Source organism: Bactrocera dorsalis, chromosome 1, assembly GCF_023373825.1.
Source record: "Bactrocera dorsalis isolate Fly_Bdor chromosome 1, ASM2337382v1, whole genome shotgun sequence".
In the NCBI taxonomy this organism is placed as follows: Eukaryota; Metazoa; Arthropoda; class Insecta; order Diptera; family Tephritidae; genus Bactrocera; species Bactrocera dorsalis.
The window spans coordinates 16,304,593-16,325,400 of record NC_064303.1 but is presented as its reverse complement, the minus strand read 5'-3'; the positions used below and the strand labels follow the sequence as shown (position 1 = coordinate 16,325,400).

The 20,808-nt window shown below is 32.5% G+C and overlaps 1 protein-coding gene across 8 annotated transcripts in view; it reads left to right on the top strand.

Annotated features, from left to right (window-relative positions):
* Positions 1-20,808, top strand: part of LOC105229710 (tyrosine-protein phosphatase Lar) — a 907,083-nt gene that overhangs the window by 298,861 nt on the left and 587,414 nt on the right. For all 8 annotated transcript variants that reach the window (XM_049458860.1, XM_049458872.1, XM_049458887.1 and 5 more), the window contains one exon: positions 15,007-15,080. The gene's annotated coding sequence lies outside the window, so the exon portion shown is untranslated. The remainder of the gene's footprint in view (positions 1-15,006; positions 15,081-20,808) is intronic.

The following is a 20,808-nucleotide window of genomic DNA, read 5'->3' as shown; positions in this document are numbered from 1 at the left end:
ATTTTTTTGCAAATCTTGAAGTGCGATGCAATAAAAAAAAATAAAATTTAATTTTGACAGTTGAAAACAATATGTATGTGCATTAGGGTGGTATGTAAAAAATCTAATCAAAAAGATTTGTCTTAAAGTTTGTTGAAACACAAAATTTAACTCCATTTGTTGAACAATACGTGTAAATTAAGGTGCTTCGAACAAAACTGGCATTTTCATTAGGGTCCTATGTAAACATAAAAACATGAAATTTTACAACATTTCCTAATCAATTGTGTACGGGTATTAGGGTGGTTCGAAAAAATATCTGACATGCGCATTGTGATCGTACGCAAAAAGTCTGATCTAAAATTATTGTCGTCAAATTTTGTTGAAACACGAAATTGAACTCCATTTGTTGAACAATTGTGTATGTATATTAGGATGGTTCCTAAAACATCCGACAAGCAATTTTTTATATTTAAAATTTGGTGAATTTTTTAAATTCGAAAATCTAAAACTAACATTAAACATAAAATTTCGAACTGATTTTTCTGCATTAGGGTGGTTTATAAAAAATCTGTAAACAATATTTATCTAGAATCTTGGTTTATCTTAAAAATCAGAAAATCTAAAACTTTGGTGAAGCATACAATGAAAATATGATTGTTTAACAATTCAGTGTGTGCATGTATATTAGGGTGGTTCGCAAGATATCTATCAAATAATTTTTTATATTAAAATTTTGATGCAATTTTGAAATCTGAAAATCTACATATATTCATCATGGAACATAAAATATAAATCTTCTTGTACATTAGGGTGATTTGTAAAAAATTTGTACACAATTTTTATCCTAAAATCATGATGGTTCTTAAAAAACGGAATATTTAAAATTTTCGTGAAACGTAGGTTCAAAATTTGATTGTTTAACAATTTAATGTATGCATTAGGGTGGTTCGTACAAAGGCTGAAAATCATGAAATCTTGCTTGATCTTAAAAATCAGAAATTTTGGCGAGACATAAAATGGTAAATCTAATTACTGAACAATTTAGTGCATTAGGGTGGTTTGTAAAAACTCTGAAACTCATAAAATCTTAGTGAAATCAGAAAATTTAAAATTTTAGTGAAATATAATCATAAAATGAAAGTCTGATTTCTGAACAATTTTGATTGTGTGCATTAAGGTGGTATATAAAAAGGGTGGTTCATAAAAAATCTGATAAATTAGTTTTACCCCAAAATATTTGCTGAAACTTGAAATGCGGTGATTTCAGTCTATTACAGTAAATTTTAGTTCCGATTACTCAACAACTTTTTGTGCGCATTAGGGTGACTGTATGACGTAGACTGCTTTTATCCGAAAATCTTAGTAGGTCTATCCTAAAATGTTGGTAGATTTTCAAAAGCTGATGAATTAAATTTAATACAGTAAATTTTTGTTGGGATTGAAATAAGATTATTTAAATTGTAATTAAGTTACTGGCCATAGAGAATCTCGGCCCTAATCAGGATGACAGTTTATATGCGATGTCATTGACTTAAGGTTGATTCCTTACAGAAAAATAATCAAAAATTACAATTTTGTGTTTGGAATTTTTAGGCGCCACCCTAACGTGCATATATTAATATGTTAGATATCAGTATTTGTTTTATAGTAACATGAAATATTGGTTGTGTTTTCCAGAATTTTGTAAATATATTCTTGTAATATTTAAGTGCTACCCTTAAGCTCGGATTTGTATAAATATGTGAGAAATTATTTTATTTTTAGTGGTTTATTTGCCTATAGCTGTATTGACGCCAGGTAAAATTTCCGAAAATTAAAAGTAAATTAATCGAAATATTTAAGTGCCACCCTAGCATGCACATAAATAAACCGGTTGAATATATAAATAATTTCCAAATTTATTTATGGTGCTACGTAAAGTTTTCAAAAGTATTAAAAATATTACTTCTAACACTTAAGAGTCACCCTAACAAAATTGCTCGAGATATTTAAATACTACTCTAAAGCTCATGTATATGTATACGCGTTGCTTAGATAAATAAGTTGCAAATTTATTTTTAGCGCCAACTCTAACTTTACAAAAATTGTAAAAATATTTCTTCTAAGACTTAAGTGTCACCCTAAAGGGAATATAAATAAGTTCAAAATTTATTTTTCGTTTTTATTATGTGCTTTATTTGGCTATATATTTGTGGGCACTAAGAAAATATTTCGCAAATAGTAAAAATATTATTTTGGTGTACATAAGAACCACCCTAGGGCACATATTAAAATATGTATGCTTATTAATAAGTTCGAATTTTATTTGAGTTTTTATCCTGTGATGTATTCGGGTATAGATGTCTAAGCGCTAGGCGCAGTGTTCCAAAAAGTACCACCCTAATGAGCATAAAAATGCATAAAATCTTTATTTATTTATTTTTTTTTTTCAATAACATTTTACTTCATAAAATTTGAATACCTAAGCGCTAGGTAAAATATTCGAAAAAGTACCACCCTAATGTGCATACATATATAAATTTATAATTTTTTATTATTTTTCATTTAATTTTTTTAAAATAACAATTAATTCATAAAATTTGAATATCTCTCTAAGATTTCCATGCTTCGTATTACCCCCTACCTCCTACCCAAAAATTAACTCGCTTATATATCACCAATTTAATCACATTAACTGTGCGTCTTCTTTAATTAAGCTGAAGTGTTTCATATTTCTCGTTTCACTTTTATTTGTACACCAAAGACTATAAATGGCACACCGAAAGCCCACAGCGCCGCTTGTATGCATAGTTGTATGTATGTATGTATATTTATGCCACATCGATCAATATTGACTTATGCATTTTCATTTTTAATTTTTTCAACTTTTACCTGCACATGTGTACTATTTCTGTACGGATTTTATATGCTGAGCCACAGGAAGCTATCAGCCACCAAACACATTTCTGCCATTCACATTTCGCTCGTTTTCGCACTTCTCCCCTCTCTCTCTGGCTTCCTCTGTCACGCTCTATCATAGCTGACAAAACTCGCGTCGTTGCAGCGAGGTGTGAAACAAGTCAGAAAGTGTCGCGCCAAGTCAACCAGATGGTGCCACTTGATTAACTTTGATTTATTTTTGCCACACACACACACACACATCCGCACGCATAAATATATTTATAAATATGCTCGCGGTAACTTTTTAATGCTGCTATTGGCTGTATGTCTGCTGCTGGCGGCGTAGGTGCGTCCATATATGTATATTTGAGCAGGCATGGTAGTATTGCTGTTAAATTGATATTATTTATAAAATTTTTCTTTACATTAATTGACTATGCTTTTATGTTTTTGCTTGCCACGTGACTTCCTATATTCCTTTACTTCCATTTCCACGCAAAGATTTTGCAAAATTCTTAACATATATTGAGGCACGCCGCATGTTTTGCCACAACTCAATATATAAGTATATCAACACATATATAATTGCATATACTTATGTATATATATTTATATATGTATATATTATATATATTCTATACTTATATATTATATATATATCATAAATATTTTTTTTACTCCTATTAACAATTCAGCTACTTTTGCTGTCTGCCGTCAAGTATTCTTCTTAGTGATTGATGCTGATTGAGTACAGGTGCTATGCAGAATTGAAAGCGTAAAATTATAAAAACTGCAACAACAATAATGCAGTTGAAAGTAGAAAGTGAAAAATATGAGTGATTACAGTTACTTTCATCAAATATGCTCAGAATTTTCGACAGCTTTGACGAGTCATTTGTTCAAAACAAAGAATTTAAGAGGCACACTCAATATGACAACACAAAAAATGCGATTTTTGGGAATTAATAAAAAAATTGTGATATCAATTGTTTTAAAAGTATATATTTATACATAATATTACGATCGGAAGATAAGGTGAGGTGATTATCGTGATATAGTTAGTTCACAATAAGTTCCTTTCGTCGCGGAAAACTGTCCACAAAGAATATTATTGGACGATTATGACTCTTTTGCGTTAAGCTACTCGTATTAATCTGAAATGGTGTGAATTGTTCGCGAACAACTCTTGGTTTCTTCATCACGATAATGTATCCTTGCTTTCTCACAACTTTCTTGCCAAAAACTCGACTAATATTGCTCCTAAACAAGCGTATTCGCCTGACTAGAGTCTGTGCAACTTTTGTCTACTTACACGTAGACACACTTTTTGAAACGATTGAGAAGTTAAAAGCCGAATATAACATGATCATGAATACTATACCAGAAAAATACTACTAATAAGTAACAAAATTGTCGCGTATTTCTGCATAATCCCTCAGTTTTTTCGTTCTCCAGCATGACATCAATCAAATCCACATTTAAATAATATGTGTTCTGCGTCTTTTTATAGGTATGTCGCGTATTTCTTTTGCCGCGTTATTGTATGGGTATGACGGCTCTTCAACTTTTCTTATTCTATAAAGGGACTTTCTGGATTATCCGCGCCCGGATAACAGACGTGTTGTGTAGAAGTCAACTTCTCCAAATTTACGACTTGTCCACAAGTTTAAATATCTTCTAAGTCTGGCCGTCCATCTATCGTGACTCTCATATTCACCATCTCCGATTACGTTGCCAAGCGAGTATCGTGTTTTTCTTTATTCGGTCAATTGCATTCTTGTAAATCTCTGCTCCGTATAGTAAGATACTGATGTTTGTTATTAAGAATTTTCTCTCTTCTTGTGCTTTCGGTTCTATGTTGGCCATTAGTCTGCTATGATAGGAGGTGATTTTCACCATCTACTTTTCCATCCTCTGTGTCCCGACTTGTGATTGCTGCTGTTATGTCGTTCGCGTAGCCGTTTAACCAAAATTCTTCTGGAATTTCAAGTTTTAGTAATTCGTCATAACTTATGTTACACGGGCCTGTTTATAAAATGAACCCTTGTGCTGCTCTCGACCTAACTTCTATTTGTTGTGATCCCTTTCTAGACTGGTCAGCAGTTTTCTGTTACTAAGACAGTAACGCAGCACAGTTGTCCGTCCATCTCGCGCTGTTTTCCAACCTCTAAAGAACTATTCACTTGCATTTGGGATACGACTTCTACACTTTCATTGACACTTCGGATGGCACCTAGAATTTATCTTCCGGGTCTTAAATCGTGCTGTCTGGGAGAGTCTTATATAGCGCACCTACTATTAAAGGACTTGTGTGATAAGCGTTTCAGAAAGCTTCATTTAGACCATTAACAAATTGCCTAAAAAATAATAATAAAAATGCTAAATGAAATTGGCATTGACTAAGGGACGGCTATAAGTCGTATGAGCCATCCAAACGAAGACTCAAAGTTGACAAGAATCCATCGATATGTTTCTATAGAAACTCTAATTCTGACTTTAGTCAATCGACATGAAGGCTTTGAGTATTTCTGGACTATGCAAGCCGACTTCAGCAGCTCTAGACTGCCAGATTTACATCAATGACAGCTTCTGCGACGTTTGTGTTGCGATAATTTGAATTTAGACGTTTGAGACGGTAGTTTACTTTTTTCTTCATATGTAGTGTATGATATCGGAGTAGTGTTGCCCTTATTTTATTTAAATAGTTTTTATAGCCTGAACAGTGTTCACTGAGTTTGCCACCAATTTTGCATCACCATGACGAGCTGAGTCGATTTAGCCATGTCTATCTGTACGTTCGGCCGTCTGTCGAGAACTAGTCCATCAGTTTTTAAGGTATACGAGTATATTTATATGAAGGTTGCTATAGCTTCAGTGCAGCTGAGGTAAACGTTCCTTCTCTTTTTATATTGACAACCCTGATAAAAAAAGCTTGCCTTCGTTATCGTTTTTAATATAAGTTATGGAGTTCTGAGTTATGCTGTCATTATTTTAACTTAAATATTTCTATATTGTTTTTTTTTTTTAATATATACTTACATATGTACATATGTATATATTTTTTAATTTAGTTTGTGGTGCTCCTCCACTCATTTCGTACTGCGTACTTACACCTATTCACCACACCTGAAGCTGAACATATGGGGGAAATTTAAACCAGATTTTTATTATAGGCGCTTATTAAGCATAAAAATATACAAAATTTTCGGAGAAAAAAGTGTAGAAGAAATAAATAACCAAAGTACGTGCAGCAATGAAGCCGACACGTGACAAAATATGCTAACAATGCCAAGGCAAAGGAAGCATAATAAACAAACCTAAGTCCACATATCATGTGTACAAGCATATGTTTGTATGTACTTAGTGTGAGACAAGCTGGAGAAACCCACAGCTCGACGCTGAAGAGACGTCAAACAACCAAAAACTACAAAACGAGCATTTTGCTTAGACAAAAAGTATGCGAAACCTGCTCGCGGTGCTACACGTGAGGCGGATTATGTGTGTGAGGTAGAAGGCGTAAAACCACCGGAAGTCAAATACAACAGAACGCAAATTGCCTGCCAAGTAGCTAACAAAACGAAGTAAGCAACTGTAACGGCGGCGGCTAAGTAAGCGAGTAAGAAAATATGCGAAATAAAGCGATGCTGAGGCTTACAACAACGCTTGTATATATGTATGTATGTATATACATGTGTAGTATGTGTAGCAAAAAAGCGGCAATATGATTTGCGGTGTACAAAGCTGTCACATTTTGTGTGTAATTTTTGACGAAACATAAACGAAAAATAATATGCGTCAAATGGCAGTATGTGTATGAGTCTGCGTGTGGAGTACATGGCAAGCGTGCGGAAGTCAGCTTGGAGGGGCAGCAATCAGCAAGCAAAGCATTGTTACAGCGGAAGAGCACGGCGGCTATATTGTTGTGAGGGCACAGCGTAATTTACAGGCGTATGCGTGACAGATTAGATTATGCTAACATAAACACAGGCGCTTAAGCAAACTTGAGGCATATACACGCGCAACTAACATTTAAAATATGTCACCACGTGTGTTAGCATATGCGAGATATTGCGATATGTGGCGGCATACACACATGCATGCAAACATACACAGATACATGCAAATAGACATACATACACATACAAATGGACACACATACAAACAGATATACTCACATATATATGTCTTTGTGTAATAAAATAAATAAAGCCTATCTTCCGGCGTCGTCGTAACTTGGCGCGTAGGGATGGCGATCAAGCCTACATATAGGCGCGTACGCCTTTCTTCAGCTTTTATAATGTTAGTATGTGTGTATTTCGTTGCTTTTCATTATACATGCGCGCTCCTACATATACATATGTATATAATTGTATCTTATATTTGAATTTTGTCTGTTTACCTCGCTGATAATCGCAATAATAATAATTTCCATGTTTGGCTGCTACTTCAAAATTGTCTTTTTGCGCACAAACAGCCTTTGTGTAGCTACAAGAAATTGGTATATACATATATTAGTGGTAATCGTACCTTCATATGCGCAGGGCTTATTTAATTTTCGTAGAAAATTTCCAAAGAACAAGAAAAGACGTTAGCTTCTCAGGTTCAATCTATTGATAGTATAAATGGCTAAAGAGAAACGGTAGCAGCTTATATGGTAGCTATATACTATGTATAGTAGCCCGATCTCAACCACATGTTCGGCGATTGAAGCGCTGCCTTGGATAATAATCTATGCCATCAGTTTCGTCCAGATATCTCGTCAAATAAAAAAGTTTTCCACGTAAGAACTTGATGTCTATCGTTCACTTTGTATGACAACTATTTATTCGAAAATACTACCATTGCTTTTGACAATAATCCATGGCCTTTTAAATAAAACGTCATATGCAATATTCCAGGCCGATATCTCAATAACTGATGGACTAGTTCGAGCATACACAGGTAGACGGGCCCACATGCCTACGTCGACTAGGTACGTGACGCTGATCATTTAGATATAATAGGTGAATTGAAAATCCCCGACCTGACACGTGGGTGGCGCTACTAGAATTAGCACTCCACTACGTAAAGACTTTATAAAACATAATGGGCTGGAATATGGTGTCGTAGAGCCAGAAGATCACTTTCGGTGAGAGAACCCGCCGTTGCCTTTTTTGCTTTCTCGTCGATATTCGGCGTCCATGTAAGCTTCCTATCCAGCATGAGACCTAGATATCTTACTGTATCCGACGGTTGCAGGCGGATGATTCCAATTTGCGGCAGCGGTGTCGCCGTGATCTTGTATCTTCTAGTAAAAAAAACCGAGTTGGGTTGACGGTGATAGGTAATACCGGCAGTCACGATCACCGAGTTTTTTAAGCCGGTTATTAATGACCAGGTTCTTTAGAAGAGGAGAAAGAACTCCGTCGAGATGGCCTATTCCGTTTCTATCACTCTGTCGCACAGAAGAGTGAAAATGAAATGTTTGAGGTTTGATTCTATCCCAAGACCGACCAGAGCTGTTACGACTGTTTCCGGTAGCATGTTTTTAAGAGTTCCCTCTATATCAATAAGGTTTCAACAGTGAATTCACTGATCTACCTTTACAATGAGCATGTTGCGCTCCTGATAAATCGTCCTCTGTAATGCGCCTCCTTATGTACCAGTCCATCAGTCTCTCCAGCGGTTTTAATAAGAAGGAGGCTGATGGGTCTGAAATCCTTGGCCGTAACATGGGAGTCCCTACTAGCCTTCAGGATGAACGTAATTCTGACTCGTTTTTAGGTCCCAGGGTTGTAACTCAGTCTTATGCAGCTCGTATAGATACCAACCAGTTGCAAGACACTTGAACAGTCTGCTACAACTGTACTGGTATGATACCGTCCGGGAATGGGGACTTGAAAGGTTTGTGCAAATTGATCTTAGAAGCTAAGTGCTGTTCATCCAGAAGGTAGACAAAGGCTGCGCAATCCCCCTAGAGGACGTATTGCTCGGGTAGTGAGCATCAGAGAGCATCCAAAGTGTATCGTCACTACTTAGGACTGACGCACTTGCGTCCTCAGTCAACCCACCAGAACGAGCTTCTTTGCGCGGATACGCCTTTAACTAGAGGACTCATAACAGCCCTCCACTTTTTCGCCGAAGCTTTTCCATGAAGTCCTCTTTGCCTTTCATATCTCGGACTTGTTTGCGTATTCCCGTTTCACACAGTTCATCCACTCAGACGGGCCTTATTAAATAAACGTCTGCAAGACGCCATGGATTCCGAGAGTTCTATAGTCTAGCAGAGAAAATTCTCTCTGCTTTTTCGTGTTTTCACCAGCCAGTGGACAGGAGCTCTCCAAAACAGTTTTACCCGCTGAGCTGAAGGCTTCGACACACTCGTCCACCGTGTTGTTGATATGATGAGTCCACCCCTGCACGCGTGGGGACATTTTTATATAAATATTTTTTTTTTTATTTTTTTGTACCAAAATTGTCAGTGTAAAGATCATCCATTCTAAAGGCGCTAACCGCTATATTATTTGATCTAGATAAATATAAAGCAAATGTCTCATCTAAAATATATTTTTCTTGCCTTTTAGACAACACATGCATCTACTGAATTTCCGAACCATGGCTTGAAGATATACAATATATAATTTTTATTAAATTTTCCAGGATCACAACTTTGCGCGCAAAATTTAAACTCATAAAAAAGTTTGCCCCAATATACCCACAATCCTCCACAGTTGTGCCATTTAACCCTTTTGTCATGCTGCTTATTAAATGCAATATATTTGATGTGGCTGCTGTGCCACACTCTTATATAACAATGCCAAGTGTGCGAACACATGCAAATCTACACTCTCGTGCGTATTTGTCTACCACGATAATATTGTTTTAATTTACTGCGTTGTGGCACAAATGTTCATAATTATGTCATAACCATTGAAGAGTTAGCCAATAACGAACACAGTCAAAGCAAACAAAACGCAAGCTGACAAACTTTTTGGATTCCATTGATTTTTCTCGGGTCTGCTGTGACCGAGCATATTTAAATTTTGTTTTATAGACTTATTTGACTATGTCTGCTGGGTGTCTTATGGAGGTGGTGAATACTTTATAGACATATGATTTTAATATATGTATATATATTTTTTGTAAGGATTGCTATAAGCAGCGTGCACGTTATTGCCTTTAATAATTCAGTCGCTAAACGGGAAGGAAGCGGATTACTTACTTATAGCCTGCATTAGTATCATTAGGTTCCTCAAAGTGCTGTTAAACAGTCTCCAAAATATTTGAAGAAATCAGTACAATCAAAAAAAAAAAAAAATCTTAGGAAATTTTTGCCATCATTTGCGGTTATAGCAATCCAAAAGTAGCAGGAAACAGCCTCTAACATCACTGTCGTAAAATGAGTGCAAACTAGTGTAATTAGCCGACAAATAAACAACAATTTCTTCTGAGAAAACACAGTCTAACTAACAAAAAAATATGTCTAAAACAGCAAAATCTCTTCAGAGATTCTTATCTTAAAATTAGTTAATATATTTTTACAATAAAAAATGACTTAATATTTTTTTTTAAATTTGTTGATTTATTTTTCTAAGAATTTTTACAATTTCACAACCACTTTGAGCCACTTGGAAATGTATTTACTTTGATGGCAATAAAATTAACATATTTTTTAGCCTGACGCTATTTATATTTACATTCACACATCTGTATTTAAGAAATATAAAAAATACTTAAACTAAAAAAAATTATTTAATATATACGTATTTCTGTTAAATATTTTTATTGTCCATTGTGTGATACTTATGTTTACATTTAACTATATTTTAAATCACTAATATTATTTTATATAATTCAGTTTATCTCTTCATATGTTATTTGTATAGGTTTTATATCTAAAGAGGGCCCTAAAATTAACGCTCGATTAAAATTTACCGACATTTCTGTAGTGGTGTGTCGACAACCTTACAGGAAAAAACAGATCGATAGCTGACAGTTTAGGCTTAGTAAAAATGGAGATTTACACGATAGAACAACGTGGGTTTCTGAGAAACCACATGTGATTGTTGACAAACAAATGCATCCATAATGCGTCACCTATTGGTGTAGATTTTGGGCTGGAGGCACAATTGGACCATACTTTTATGAAAATGAGGCTGGTCAATCGATATCGCTACATGATGATTCAGCGCTTTGGCCTATATGATATGGAGTTTCAACGAGACGGTGTAACATGTCATTATGCCGGTGAAACACTTCAAATACTGCTTAATACAAGTACATTTCCAGGTCGTGTACTCTCTCGTTTTAGGGAAAAAAAATTGGCCCCTCAGATCAATCGTGCGATTTAACATCATTAGATCTCATTTTATAGGATTATTTAAAATCATTGGCCTATTGCAACAAGCCCTCAACCACTTACTATATGTTGTAAACAAGAGATTCGGCATTGCATCAATGAAACACCGATGCACCGATGAACACAGATACATTTAGGCAGAATTATCTAGAAAATTTTCAACAATGGAAAGTCGTGAAGGCTCCGTATGTTATTCTATATATAATTCTATTCTATGTACTTATGATTTAAGGAGGGAGCCTGCTTTGGAGGCTTCAAAAAATCGATTTTTTTAAGGATTTTTTTGGGAGGGAAAGAAATAAGTGATTAAAGCGATATTTTTAGCGTTTACAGTTATGTATTTAAACAGCATTCATAAATTGTTTGGATACGAAATCTTTGATATTCTGCCTTTGAGAAGCAATTGGCCGATGCATCTCGTATGTGCATTTGTCGGACGGCGGGCAGGATTCAGGTCGTTATTTCTATCGAAAACAAAAAATTCAAAGAGATTCATATTAATAATGTATCTTCTAGTTAAACTAAGAAAATTCCAAAAAAAAATTTGTTAAAATTTACTAACTTTTTAGAAATTGAAAAAAAGTAGTTTTTGACCAAAAAGTTTTAGTTTATGTTGTTTAAAAATAATTAGCTACATTTTTTTATTTTGTTTTATTTTAATTTTTTTTTAAGTTTATATATATATTTTTTTTAAGTTTTTCTTATTTTTTTAATATTTTTATTTTTTTTTTTTAATTTTTTTTTAATTTTTTTTAAATTTTTTATTTTTATTTTTTTTTAATTTATTCTAGTTTAAATAGAAGGTAATTTAATGCTAAAGATAATAAACTTTGCCCCAATTCCATACGACGTTCAGCTTTTTCTCTATGCTGCCCTCTAATTAAGAAAGATCGTAAAAATGAAAAACCGAGAAATGGCGGGACAAGTTTACGCTTTCTGCCCAATCACTAATATATCTGCCAGACGCTCGATCACTATTTTCCTTCTAGCTTTGAAGATATTTCGAATTCCCATCTATAACTTTGAGGACATATTCTTAAATTATTTTTAAAGAGGTTTAAGCAAAAAAAAAATCGATTTTTGAAGCTTTTAAAGCAGGCTCACCTTAATAAAAAGCTAAAATCGAAAAGTTAAAGGTTGTGTTTTCTATTTAATTCTAATCCTGCGTTAATTTAAGGACACCCTTTATTTGCGTAGATACATATACATATGTTTATTGTTTCCTATGACTCTCAGAGAAATAAAAGTCTACCATTCATTTGGACTTTGTGTTAGCCTCTTGATTTTACTCTTAATTACTGCTTAAATATTTCGATATACAAATTTTTCAACGGGCTAGATAATATCATAAGAATACTTATAAAATATTTTTATGGTGACTGAATTTTCTTAAAACAAACTTTTATTAATTTTTTTTTCAGTTTTTCATTAATTTTGAATTTTTCTCAATTATTATGATATATAAAGGGTGATTTTTTAAGAGCTTGATAACTTTTTTTTAAAAAAAAACGCATAAAATTTGCAAAATCTCATCGGTTCTTTATTTGAAACGTTAGATTGGTTCATGACATTTACTTTTTGAAGATAATTTCATTTAAATGTTGACCGCGGCTGCGTCTTAGGTGGTCCATTCGGAAAGTCCAATTTTGGGCAACTTTTTCGAGCATTTCGGCCGGAATAGCCCGAATTTCTTCGGAAATGTTGTCTTCCAAAGCTGGAATAGTTGCTGGCTTATTTCTGTAGACTTTAGACTTGACGTAGCCCCACAAAAAATAGTCTAAAGGCGTTAAATCGCATGATCTTGGTGGCCAACTTACGGGTCCATTTCTTGAGATGAATTGTTGTCCGAAGTTTTCCCTCAAAATGGCCATAGAATCGCGAGCTGTGTGGCATGTAGCGCCATCTTGTTGAAACCACATGTCAACCAAGTTCAGTTCTTCCATTTTTGGCAACAAAAAGTTTGTTAGCATCGAACGATAGCGATCGCCATTCACCGTAACGTTGCGTCCAACAGCATCTTTGAAAAAATACGGTCCAATGATTCCACCAGCGTACAAACCACACCAAACAGTGCATTTTTCGGGATGCATGGGCAGTTCTTGAACGGCTTCTGGTTGCTCTTCACCCCAAATGCGGCAATTTTGCTTATTTACGTAGCCATTCAACCAGAAATGAGCCTCATCGCTGAACAAAATTTGTCGAACAAACACATTTCGAACCGAACACTGATTTTGGTAATAAAATTCAATGATTTGCAAGCGTTGCTCGTTAGTAAGTCTATTCATGATGAAATGTCAAAGCATACTGAGCATCTTTCTCTTTGACACCATGTCTGAAATCCCACGTGATCTGTCAAATACTAATGCATGAAAATCCTAACCTCAAAAAAATCACCCTTTAGTACATTTTTCTTGTTTGTATGTTATTTACTTCAATTTATGTCTCTAGGTTTTTTAAATAACTATCTATTCTATAATGATGCTACCATACAATCACTTATTCGAAAGCTTAGAAGCTGCCTTTAATATATGTAATTCAGCTCTGAAAGTTTCCCTAAAATTTTTTCTCCATTGTTGTTCAAAGCTGAATTTTCAAAACATATTAATGTCCAACAATAACTGCGGGAAATATTATATGCTTACTTTCATTTTTTAATTGTTTGGATCGGCATATAGTTTTTGGTAAAGATTTGGTTAGAAATCCGTGCCGACTTTGGATATAGTGAAATCCGTTTGGTCAGTAGTTTGAAGGAATGCCTGAAAATATGCAAAAAAGAGAACAAAACACATTAAAAAATAGATGGAAGTAAATTGTATGATTGGATATATAAGGAACCATTTAGTTAGTTTTAAATAATTTTTTTCACCAAAAAAATTGATATTGATACATATATTTTATAATTTTTAATTTATTACTTGTATTATGTACAGAGCCGCTGAGTTTAAGGGGTTAGGGGCAGTCATAATTTTTACAAAATTTATTTTTTTTTTTTGCATTTTCGTTAAGTCTTAAATATCTTAAAAATATTCTCTGAAAATTTTACATTGATCCGATAATTAGTTTTTGAGTTATTCGACAAATAACAAATAGAGCTCGGGCACTTCAAATCCCTGGTGTGAAACTTTAAACGCGTTTTTCTTAAAACTATATTTTTTGAACTGGTGGCAACTGTAACTCGAACCCCGCTCAGGAGATTTTAATGAAATTTATACGGCTTTTAGAATACATAATTAACTCGGGCTTGATTGAAGGATTTTTATATTTTCAAAAATTTCGAGTTTTTAAGACCAATTAACTGTTGATTTTTTCCTAAAAATTAAAAAAAAAATTCATGAGGCCGCCATTTTGTTAATTTTTGAAAAAAAAAAAAATCTTTTGATCAGCCCCAGGATTATCTATTTATAAAACTAATTTTTTTTGCCCGATTGATTCTGACCTTTGTTTGGAACTAGGTCAATACAAACAACTATAACTTTGAAAAATAATTTTTTTTTTTTGAAATTTTCGTGACTTCAAGTCAACACATTCGATAATAATGCCATATTACTACTTTTGTAAAATAACACGATTTAATAACAAAAAAAAAACACTGAAAATTCTCATTTTTTCGTGCCCTGACTACCCTTAATGTCCTGAACAGAATTAAAATCTGAGTGAGATGAAAAAAAATACCAAAATGATTAAAAATATTGTAAAAAAATTTAAATAAAAAAAAATGTAAAGATATTAAAAATCATAAATATAATCGACATTGTATCGCCTCAAAAAATTAATCATTTAATTTCTTCCTTCTAATTTATTTGCAGAGTGACTGTACGAATGTTTCGCTGAAGTTATTAACAGTGGCGGCTCACTAGCAGGTTTTTCATCTCAGCTAAATGTGAGTATTTGTCCAGTTTATTTAGAAAATTACAAGCGATACTATCTTCCACAACAGCAATTATTATAAATTTAGACTACTTTTTGAGATGCTCACATTTAACCAAATTGGCGGAAAGTTTAGTTTATACAATTTCGCCAAAATGTAGGCAACGGTTCTTAAGAAGAGAACTAGAATTTCATTTAATTAAAAAATAAGAATTATTTCGACTGAAGCTTACATATGTGTCTTTTTTTATTTCGACACAGTGATACAAATGAATGAAGTACTCTTTTATTACGAACTAGCAAACATGAAAATTTCTGATGAGTTCAACATAGAATATTTTATAATATTTCAACAGTTAAAATGTCTTAAATTCAACAACAAATTACAAAGAAATAATTTTTCAAAACTTCTTAACCTATGTTAATACAAGTATGTTATAGTTTTCCCTTTTTTAAAACAAATCATTAATTTTATATCGCTACGCCTACATGTAGGCAACAAAGTTTTTTTTAATGCTTATTTCTTTGTATATTAATATCTTGTACAGAAAATGTTCATGTCCACAGTGTTCAAAATAGTAAAATTTGACCCAGAGACATTTAAAAATATTATTTTTCGCTTGGAAAAATATATCTACCGAAATATGTGGAAAAGTTTCAAAAATTATTATATAATAATTGTGCCTAAATGTAGACAACGTCTTCTCTTTTTTTTTAATTTTCAATATTTTTTGTAGTAAGAAAAGGCAATTGTATGAGATCAGGATTTGGAAATAAGTTTCATTTGTGCCGAATGCTTTAAATTCCAACTCAATAATAGCTAACGAAATATGTATAAAAGTTTCAAAAGTTATTATATAATAATTGTGCCTAAATGTATGCAACGTCTTATGTTTTTTTTGTTTTAATTTTAAATTTTTTTTTTAGTAAGAAAAGGGAAATTGGGCATAATAGCTCCGTAATTTAAATATTTTTGACAATAAGTATATTTAGAGTAGTAGATAGATAAAAACAGTTACAAAATAATAATTGCGCCTAGATGTAGGCAACGTGTTCTTATATTTTATGAAAATTTACTAACCAGTTTTATATATAAGAAAAGGAAATCTTATCACCTCAAGATGATATAGCTACTTTCCATAATTTTGCTAAGTTGGCCTTATTAATTTATCGACAATCCAACTAGTTTCTGATGAAAGGTTTTGGTATTGTTTGAATCTAACAAAAGTAAGTTTTGGGTTCAAGCAAACGTGCTGGATTGAGCCAGACAGTTTTAATGATATTTTTTATAATATTATGTATAATTTTTATATTGCATCTATTTATTACATATCTTCACCCAACGTATTATAACTATAGAAACTCATTTACATTTTATTACTCGTCTCACACTTTCTCAAAAACTACTATTCACTCATTTTACCAAACTAATTTCAAATAGCAAAGCATGCATCAAACAACAATTTTGCATAGAGTGCCATAGAAAGACAATGAAACAGTTAAGAGACTGCAGAGAAAGGCATAAACAAATCCCAGTTAACATGTTACCATTTTTATTGTTGCGCGCTTTAAGGCGCACAGCCAGCGGTAGTAGCAGCTGCAAAAGCCAAACAAACAGACTGACACACACTTACTGTGTTGACACAAAGATACACACACCAAGCTATTATTTAACTGGGGAATTGTGCGAAGTAATGCAAAGGAAACTAAGAAAAAAGTTGTTAAATAAAAATGAAAATAAAATCATAAAATTGCGAACAAAACCGTGTAGTAAAATAATAAAATGTCTATAAATGTATGCATGCATGTATGTATCTGTGGAAAAGTTGTTTGTTGTACGATTGAATTGCAGTAGAATAAAGTAGTTGTGGTGCCACACACACACATATAAGCAACAACCGTAAACTTCCCGCTTCTAACATGCATATTAATAAACGCTTGTTGCTATTGCAAGCATATGCGTGTATGTATGTATTTCTGCAGTTGCATATGTAATTTTGTAATTGCTTGTACGTGTGTTTGCCGCTTGCAACTTTCGTTCGCTTTTTTATGATTTCCTTAAACATTTTTATTGCTTAACAACCGGCGCATACGGTGTGATAAAGACAATGCAATGTGTGATTATACACATACGCACTTCGTGCACACTTAGACTTACATATGTACATATGTATGTGAATGTGTTGAAGTGTGTAGAAATGTTTAGTTAGCTGGCGAAACTATTAACTCACAATCAACACTGGCAAAGCAGACAATCAAATGTGGTGAAGTTAGCCAGCGCTGCTTTCGTGCTTTGTTTTTGTTTAGAGTTACCAGTTAACAGAAATAAGAAAAAATGAAATAGAAATAATAATTTTTATGGCTGCTGTGGAATTGCGTTGCTCTGCAGCATATTTTTTATGAATTTGGAAATTTCATTTTGTATGAAAATTATTACCAGAGTGACCTTAGGATGAGCACATAGTGAAGCATAAATTCGTTAGACAATATTCTTTTAATTTAATTTAAATAGTAAAAAAGTGCATTGTTTGAAGAAAGTAAATATTTTCTAATTAAAAAATAATAATTTTTAAATTAATTAATTTTTAATTATTTTATTCATTTTAATTAATCGTTTAATTTTTTTTAATAAAAAAAAATATTTTTTTTATATATTTATATAAATTTTTTTAATTTTAATTAATTTAAAAAATTTTAATAAATTTAATTTTAAGATTTTTTTTTTTAATTTCAAATAACTATTTAAAATTTTGTATTTTTTTCTATATATTTATTTAAAATTTTTTAATTTTAATTAATTAAAAAAAATTTAATTAATTTAATTTTTGGATTTTTTTAAATTTTTTTTTATCTTAAATAATTATTTAAAATTTTTTATTAAACAAAAAACATTTGTTTAAATTTAATTTAATTTTTTTAAATTTTATAAATTTTTTTCCCAACATTTAATTGAAGTATTTATTCAAAAAAACGGATTAAATTCTAAACTTTCTTCCACAAAGCATAGCGAAAAGCTTTTTAAACCTAAGAACGGCTCTAGATAGGAATATGTACAAAGTCATTCGAAATTATTCCGTACCTAGTCTTTCTTTATAGATTAAATCTTTTTATATTAAATTGACACGAAATGAAAAAACGAAAAACAATTCCACGTATGTATTTCATTACAAATCTTTATTACCGCCTTTAAAATATGCTCCCATTGAGCCAATGCATGTAAACGCTAAGCCAAATTTTCCATGCACTTATTCCAAGCCTCGGCTAAAACCAATTTTCCCTACACTTGTTACTAGTTTTGGCTGAAATGACCTTCCGTGCCTTCATCATAGCTCTTAGTGCCCTCAGTGGGCTCCCGAGTTTTTCAGTTTCGAAAACAGAAAAGATCACAGAAAGCTAAATATTGTCAACACAGTGGCAGAGCGATGGCTCTCGTTTCGACTTTGGCCAAAAATTCAGACAAAATAATGATAAAAAGTGAAATCGTGTTGTCGTATGAAAAAATTCAAATTTTTTCCCAACAAATCCGGCCATTTACGCCGAATTTCTTCACGAAGACGCTTCATAGCGACGAAGTAGTATGCCTTATTGACCGTTTGACCCTGTGGCACCAATTCATGGGCTACCACACCACGGTAATTAATTGAAACGTTGAGCATCCTCTTTAATTTCTGATCAGCTTTGACGTGGTTTTGTCTAATTTTTGAAGCGCATTCTCTAGATTGTTGGATAGTTTCGACGTCATATTAAATACTTAATAAACCTACTTCTCACCACCAGTAATAATGTGCTTGACGAATCTACAGGCCACAGCTAAGTTATCAATCTTTTGCGACTTCTACTCAGCATCATTTTTGAAAAAAACATTCAGGTATTTTTTTACAAGTCTTGCGTGGACACACTGCATAACCAAAATGTGCTCTGTCAGACCATTAAAGACCTTCGGATCCCCTGCTATCTACCTGATGCCAACGCGACGATTTACAAGCACTGTTTCCTTAACTCTTTCGTTGTGAGCCTAATTAACAGAGATGGAAGGCAGACTCGCATAAGACACGTCTTTTAATTATAATAAGATATAGTGAAGTCAGAACTCAACTCTATAACTAAGTTCTTCATATTGAATTCTAAGACTCTTAGAACTCAAAATATTCTAAAGAAACGCGAGAATATTTTTCCAATCTAATTCTTATGAAATCTGAATAATTTCTTAATTAAACTTTTGATTTTCTCAAACAAGATATATAACCTTTTTCGTAAGTCCTTGAGAACATATTTATATAGCAAACAATTTCAAACAAAGTTGCCGAAAATAACGTTAAAAATGAGAGATCATAGAAGGTATTTTCATATGTGAAGATATCCTTGAAGCGATTATTGTTGTCGGGAGCCTTAAAAAATACGGCAGATCGGACCACTGTAGCATACAATTAACTGTATTTGTGGGTATTATAGTTTTGGTGCAACCGATGTTAACGGTATTTGTCTTTCATTTATTAAAGTATTAAGAGTTTCGAAAAAAAAAAATCATAGAAATTAGATAAGTTAAAAAGAATCGAGATTTAAAGTGCTTATTACTGAACTAATCCTATTTTTTTTATTTTCTTTCAAGTTTAAAAGAGTGCATAGCGTGTTTTATTAGTAAAGCTGACATAGTGAAAATAAGAAATGTTACTACTCCCAAACTAGTTACTTTTAAACTAGTGCAAACTGTTTCCTCAAAGAAGTTAATGATTCTTTCGTTCTTTTTTTCAAAGTTGCCATTAAAATATAATAGAAAAAATTAGATAAATAAACAAAATGCTTATAACTGAACTGATCCTATTTATTTTTTTAGTTTTCTTTCAAGTTGAAAAGAGTGCTTAGCATATATTAGCAATAAAGTTGAGAAAATAAATAGAAAAAAACGTGACCAGCCTCAAACTAGTTACTTTTAAATTAGTCCGAATTGTTTCTAAAGTAGTTAATATAGCTTAAGGGCAACCCAAGTTAACGATTTTTCCGCTTACTTTTATTAAAATTGGCCATAAAATAAAATCATAGAAATTAGATAAGTTAAAAAAATATTAGTTTCGTAGTGATTATTACTGAACTCATCATATTTATATTATTTTAATATCTTTCAAGTTGAAAAGATTTATTTGCATACATTAATAGTAAAATAACTAAATATGAAAAAAACGTAACTATTCCCGCACTAGTTACTTTTAAACTAGACCAAATTGTTTCCAAAAACGACTAGTTGAGACTACCTTGTATAAAATTAAAAAATAAATATAAAAACGTAACTACCCCCAAACCAGTTACTTTTAAACTAGTACAAATTGTTGCCTAAACCGACTAGTTGAGAATATCCTCTTTAAAAAGTCAATAATTTTTGCTCTGGTCACCTAGTCATGATTAATAAACAAAACGTTACCACCATTACACTCACAAATGAAGCAAACGTAATGTAGTAGTATACAAAAAACAAAAAAAAAACCAACAAAAGTGCTAGAAAAAATTGTTCGCTATCTGCACCTTTTGCAAATTCTTGCACCAACACCAACGTTCAGCACTTGTAAGAGTTAATGCGCTGTTTTATTTTCGAGCCAGAAGCCATGCACACTCATTCATATACATATATATGTATATGTATATATATATTAATGTATGTTTGTATTTATTTTTATATCTCTGCACATTAAATGTATTACAGCTGTATTTGTTGAGTGGGTGAAAGTTGTTGCAGCTGAAACTTTTTT